The sequence below is a fragment of the Platichthys flesus genome, chromosome 5 (assembly GCF_949316205.1).
Source record: "Platichthys flesus chromosome 5, fPlaFle2.1, whole genome shotgun sequence".
Lineage (NCBI taxonomy): Eukaryota > Metazoa > Chordata > Actinopteri > Pleuronectiformes > Pleuronectidae > Platichthys > Platichthys flesus.
This window is the reverse complement of record NC_084949.1, coordinates 24,457,792-24,464,466: the sequence shown is the minus strand read 5'-3', so window position 1 is coordinate 24,464,466 and position 6,675 is coordinate 24,457,792. Positions and strand designations below refer to the sequence as shown.

At 42.3% G+C, this 6,675-nt stretch overlaps 1 long non-coding RNA gene across 2 annotated transcripts; it reads left to right on the top strand.

The window, feature by feature from the left end:
• The first annotated feature begins 2,148 nt into the window (after positions 1-2,148).
• On the top strand, positions 2,149-6,371 carry LOC133954376 (uncharacterized). Of its 2 annotated transcripts, XR_009920779.1 has the most exons (4): positions 2,149-3,696; positions 3,817-3,964; positions 4,771-4,891; positions 6,343-6,371. It is a non-coding gene; the product is annotated as an uncharacterized LOC133954376 (long non-coding RNA). The 2 variants fall into 2 exon arrangements; XR_009920778.1 differs by lacking the exon at positions 6,343-6,371 and having other exon boundaries at positions 2,159-3,696; positions 4,771-6,024.
• The last annotated feature ends 304 nt before the right edge of the window (positions 6,372-6,675 follow it).

Genomic DNA, 6,675 nt, shown 5'->3' with positions numbered 1-6,675 from the left:
CCTTTTTCTCACCAGAGGACGATCAGCTTCACCACAGAGCGTCAAACAGAACCTGGACGAGGGCGTTCTAAATCATATTCTACCAATAACCCTAAAAATAAACACATTGAACCCGAGTGAACGTTGTGTTTGTAACATTTATTTACAGATTTGTGTCTTTGTTCTACATTATAAAAAACACCTTATCTCCTATGAACTGTGTTTATATAAAACAAATTACTTTTTTACGGTGACATTATGAGAACTCATGTAATCGGTGACTGGACCCTTGTTCGGAGGCAGCGTGTTGGAGTCGATAGAAGGTCGCTGAGGTCGGACTGAAGCACACGAGGCTCAGACTCACACCCAGATTCCAGTCTGTGATTCAGGTTCTGTTAAAGGTCAGGTAAGGATCCTGGTTTCTATTCAATGTAAACATGCTGTCACCGTATTAAAGCAGACGTCTTCCTGACTTCACCCAAGTGCTGGGTGCCCTTAAAATGAAATCATGCCACCTCATCACAGGTTTGTAAGTGTCTTCACTCCTCATCGTGATAATTGGTTCTTGTGAAAAATCAGCTGGAGGCCTGATGAGGTCGAATTATCTCTGATTCTGTCAGGAGAAAAAAGTTTCTGAAAAGGTCACGAAAAAAAAACGAGAATCAGAATTTGAGGAGTTCTTTCATTAATCAATCTCCTGATCCTGAGATATCATATGAGATATAACACCTGATCAGATCGAGTCTTTAAATAGAAATATGCAGTGGTATATATATATATCTTTGTATGTATTTTCATTTCCTATTCTATTCTTGTGAAAGCGTTTGTCTCTCCGCTCTGTGTTAATACAATAAGAGGCCGACTTGCTTCAGCAAATCCACTTTTCATTTTTCAACGTCCGTCTGTTTGAACAGAGCTTTTCTCTCTGTGTGTGTCAACGTCTCCACAGATTCCAGCTAATTCCCCGACTCGTCCACTGAAGACACTGAAGCTCTGTTCATCGTCTGGGTTCAGCTCCAGAGCTGCAGTGGAAAAAAGTTACACCTCCTCAGCCCTCTCTAACACAAGCACAACGTTTGAGACACAACTTTGTATTTTGCAAACAGAAAGAAAAGGAGAACAAAAGTGAACAGAGAGAAGGTTTCAGGGGTGTAATTGCAGAGCGACACACACACACACACACACACATACAGACCTACACACAACCATGAAAGCTCACAATGACGTAGCTTCGACACAGACCCACGAATCGGCCCTAAGAGCTCTCTCACATCCTCTAATTACCTCTGTTCTTGTGTTTCCACGTCTCTCCTTGTGTCCTCTCTGCGTGTGTTGTTTGTGCGTCTCGTGGGTAGCGGACACACACATGCTAGTTCTATCATGTAGATGTTCCCTCCGCTGCGTTTACAGCCAGCGTCCATCGCAGAGGCTGATTGTCTTCATCCTGTTTGCAGCTTCTTTTAGAGCCTACTTCAAAATTGCCCTTTACAGAAACACTGCATGTACAGAAGTGGATGTGCAGAGGTAATAAGTGGTGCTTTCAGATTTGTAGTGCATGTGACTTGGACAAGCAGTAAACATGTTGCACAATGGGATAGTTGAGAAGAAGGAGAAGAAGGAGAAGAAGGAGAAGAAGGAGAAGAAGTGGCTCACTGGACGGATGTTGTCTTCACCTCCGACTTGGACTATGGGCAGAAAATTGGGAAGATATCAGACTGGAAGGTCTCTGGTTCGACTCCACGGAGTTACAACAAAAAACAAACCTGGGTGGACAACACTTGGATCTGTCTAAAAATCCAAGAGGATTCTCTCTCCCCCACTGTCTAGTGCCCCTGAGCAAGGCACCTTACTCCCCCAACATCTGCAATCCATACATGGCTGCCCACTGCTCTGTGTGTCCTGCACCAGATGGGTTAAAAGCAGAGGATAAATTTCCCTCAATTGCATGAGTGTGTCTGTGCATGTGTTTGTATCTTGTACCTGGATGAACTGTTTGTTGTTTGCTGTTAGTTGTCCTTTTAACCTTTATTCCCTTTTATATTCTGCTGCCCAGGGACCAGACTCCGGCTCCCTGTTGATCTCGGTCGTTGTTAAATAAATGTAGCGCCCTTCTAATTTGATTAAATTAGGTTTTCCTACATGTACAGTTTATGCTAGATTGTCACTAATGTGGGCCTGAAATGGTAATGATGTTGTTGACATGTATCTGGTTAATTTGGGGAAGTTTGTGTTAGATATAGAAACGTCCTATGTTTTAAAGAGCCCTTGAACCCCTCAGTTTATTTTTATGGTTTGGATTTGTTCAGGCAGGTGTCAATCATTGTATTGGTCATTGGGGATTAACCTGTCGGAAGGTCAGGGGGGCGGGAGTGAAAAGAAGCTGCGAGAAGAAGCTGAAGAGACTATGTTATATGGAAGAAAACTTAAAGTTAACTTGAAGAACAGTTTTACTATTAACCGTTTGCAACCGGGCGTTTGCGTGAGGGTTTGTTTATTTTGCTTAAGAGTGTAAACGAGCGTGCTTTAGAACTGTGGCTTTTTGCTAAGGGGCTAACGCAAGCTGACCACGAGTACGGGGCTGTTTTGCTAGCGGTTAGCATAACCAACTGCGTGTACGGGAGAGGCCAGGACAAGGACGGACTTTGCCACGTGCTGCAGCAGAGGAGTTGGTGTTGGACCGAGCATCTAGACGGGTTCCTGATCGTGTTGCTGCCTGTTGCCTGATTCGGGTGTGAGTATATGGACTTTTCTTTTGAAGAGGATTTCTGTATGAGCTCCAACAAGCGCGCAAACACTGGTACCAGTAACTGAACCTTCCAAAAAAAACCCGGGGTATTAGTATAGGGTTATAAAGCTGTGTTTTCATGTGTTCATGGGTCAATCTAAGGTAAAATGAAAAAAGAGAGCTGAGTTATATTGTTTAGAAATAAAACGGATTAATATTGCTCTCAAATCTTGTCTTTCCAATGTTTTTTCATGTTGATTGTATTGTTTCATATTGAATAAGGGTTATAGTTACAGTTGAAATATACTGCATGGGAAATCAATGCTCATTGCCAGTATAGTTACATTAATAAACTAACCAGGCCTCTTGGCATCTTAGCCAGAGTCATCTTTGAGTTGTGTTTAGTGTACACCATTCCAGAAACTATATTTCGTAGCTCTCACCATTTCACAACCCATGCAGTAACTTGTATATGTTAAAGGGACATTCTATAAAAGTAATTTAGTCAAACCAGATTTGAGTGAGAGGGCTACATAAACAAATAGACTAAATCCAGGGTTGCACAGTGAAAACAAACGCGTGGTGACGTTTCCACCTTTCTCCATCAAGCGATTAGTTAGCAGAGTGATGTTTGAAGTTTTTCTTGAGTGACAGTCGACCCTGCTCCTCATCCACAGCCACAGGTGAGTCTTTAAAGAGACGAGCAGTTTTACAGACAGACAGATTCTTCTGTGTGTCCTCAGATGTCCTGGGTTAATTCAGGAGTTATGTGTTTTGTTATTGGACACATTGGATCTGGAGATGAAACCAAAAAATCAAATCCACCAAATGTCACTGAAATCTGTTGACGGGGGTTTTGGCAGATTTCCTGTTAAACCAGTGAACAGACAAACAAACACAAGCATCTGTTTCTGTGGCTCTCTTCTGTTTATGTCTGAGACGATGTTTATCAGCCGTGAGCAGCGAGAGAGGAGGAAGAGCGGCTCCGCAAGGTTTGTTAAAGCACAGACATTTTTTCTGCTTGAAGCTCGGAACACATCACACGATTTAGAGCCCAATTATAATCCTGTTTTGGCCGTGACGACTGGTTTTCTGTCTGCACCGGTCTGCAGGAGTGATGGGAGGTCACCTTGGCCCCGGCGACACACATCATCCCCGGAGTGAGGCGCTTTTTAATTTCTACCTTCCAATCGAGCCTTGAACCGGCTTTCAAAGAACTCCATAAACCAGTCGGCTGCAAATTTGAACATAAATCCAGAGGTTCGTGACGAGTGTTTCAAGGTTCGAAAGTCTTCTTGTACGTTGTCAGCCATGTTGTAATTTACAGTGAATTGACTAATGAGCACAAATAACACATTCTGCATGAGATATTTGCAGTGAGATCAAGTTGCTCTTGGAGTCATTCATGAAGAAGTTAAAGTTCAACTTCACCTCTGAGTTTTGACCAAAAAGTTCCTGGAAAATCAAAACATGAATTTAGAGCTCGAACCCACAACAAGTACAACGCAGCCATTGTTGTCACTTCATTCAGGAGCAGAGGAGATCGGGAAAATGTGAGCAGGTTGTGTTGAACTGCATTGTGTGTGTGTGAGAACCGCAGGTACACACAAGTAAAACAACGTGTGTACCTGCACAAGTCTCTGAGTGACGGCCTGATGGGGGTTTTGGGGTCTAGCAAAAATGTTTTGCAGCTTTTCAAATACACAATCTGTGAAAGGGTGTGTACTTTTTCCAATATGCATATTGACTCTACTCAAGCGTTAGCCCCACTGCATTGTATGAAACACTACGTGGCTTTTTATGATCTATAAATGTAGATTCTTTAATAAATTTGATAATAAATGTGAATTTGAACAATCAAAAAACAGATTCATAATTTAGCTAACAGCTCAAAGATACACAATGAAGTGTTTCAGTTTGGTTCGCACTTTAAAATGTTTTGTGTTGTATTTTTCTGTGTTTGTCATCGTGTCGTAACCTGGATTAATGTGAACAGGATCAGACACACATTTGCTGAATGTGTCTTTTTTATGCACATTAATCTTGCTCCTATTTTTGTCTTTCAGATGAAAACCGAGATACCTGCAAGAGACTTTCCCCTTTCGGATTTCCATTACACACACACACACACACACACACACAGGATGTGATATGTAGTGACACGTCTGAGTGGAGCTGAGACACAAAGTGAGTGAAGCGGGGAATGTATTTAATGTAACACCTACTCATCTACATCAGAAACAAACAAGTCAACAACTCCTCAGACGCACACACACACACGCACATAAGGGAAAACGCACACTGCAATTGTTATACACTCAGCCATGTTCTCATGCAGGCACCAACTATTAATCAGGAAGAGACTAAAAGAAGAGACTTAATTCTGATACATAATCACCTTGAATGAAACGTTCCATGACCTTCCCTCCTCTGGGAATTAATATCCCACCAGCGGGAGATGATGGAACCAATCTGACGCACTGGTATAACCTCTGGGGAACATGATAACACCATGTCCTGTCCATCAATTCAAATTAATAAGTAATTAAAAGTCTAATAGCTTTGTAACGTGCGCTGTGCACTTGCTGCCACAAAGATAAAGGACTGGAGAGGTTTTTCTCCTCCGCTGTTATTCCTCAAGATCGGGGATCATTACTGGGAACAATGGGCAGAGTGGCGCTGAACGGGTTGCTAGTTACTGGCTTTCATCTCCCGAGCGTTCTCCTCTTTCCACCGGAGCTGCGTCTGCAAAGACCGACTCATCTCATCCTGTCGACCACTGCGATGCACTGAGGCCTAAACTGGAACCAGTGTTAATGGAAAAACCAGTGCACTCCACAGAGCAGGTTGTGAAGTGATGTGATCGGGCATCGGTCTGGTTTGTAAGCGACGCATCAACGTGGCCACGGTTAAATGGAAAAAGCTTTTCAAGTCGACTGGCAATATGTACCTGTGTGTGTGTCTTTGTGTGTGTGCGCGTGTGTGTTTGTGTGTGTGTGCTCTATCAGTGATTGAAACACTGATCAGAAAACAGTATTAAACATTTTATGGGCTCCCCTCACAGATATATCACTAGAACATAGAATGATATGAAAATGAAATAAAATAAAATGAGTTGGATTTAGTGAGTAGAGCAAAACAAACAGAATCTGTAATAGAAAAAAACAACAAAAGAAAGTTAAATAAAAAATATGTAAGTAACAGTAACATTTAAGCAAAATAGAATAAGCTCATTCAAATCGGCAAAAAAATACATTTATATAAATAAAGACATCAAAGCCAGACTGAACAGGTGAGTTTTTAATTAATATCTGGACAGACACGGGGGGGAGGGGGGGGGTTGAACATGTAAACATCCACAGGGGAGATTGTTTTCCAAGCTGGGACTTGAACCAGGAACCTTGTTGCTGTGAGGAAGCCACTACTGCACTGCCCATTGGTTCAAATCTCACATCACAACACATCTGTGTCAATTCACACACTCAACATCACCGTGTTTCTTCTGCTCTAATTTGATTTTAAGCTTGTGTTAAATGTGATGTACAGTTTTGTGTGTAAGCGTCTTGATCTGATGACAACCTGTTCTTTACTTCTAACCTCTCACGTGTTCACATGTGTTTGTGTATCGTACGTCCCAGGGTGTTTGAAATAAAAGGTGAGATCAGGACACGACTCTGAGTTGAATTCATGTTTCCCTCCTCTGCTGCTCACCACCTCCATCGGGGCACACGTGAGGGAATCTGGGCTGAAGCTGAATGTGGATGAATCTCACGTGGATCTTCTGCCGACGAAAGAAACTCTAAAAAGTGCAAATGGGCTCAAATTCATTAAGAAAGTTGCTGTGGAACAGAGAGAGAGAGAGAGAGACGCCTCTGGTCACAAGTCCTGCTCAGGTTTATATATATCTTTATTTTTTAACACAGATATTCCCCAGTTACGATCAGCCACTGTGTCTGCTAATGGGAGTTCTT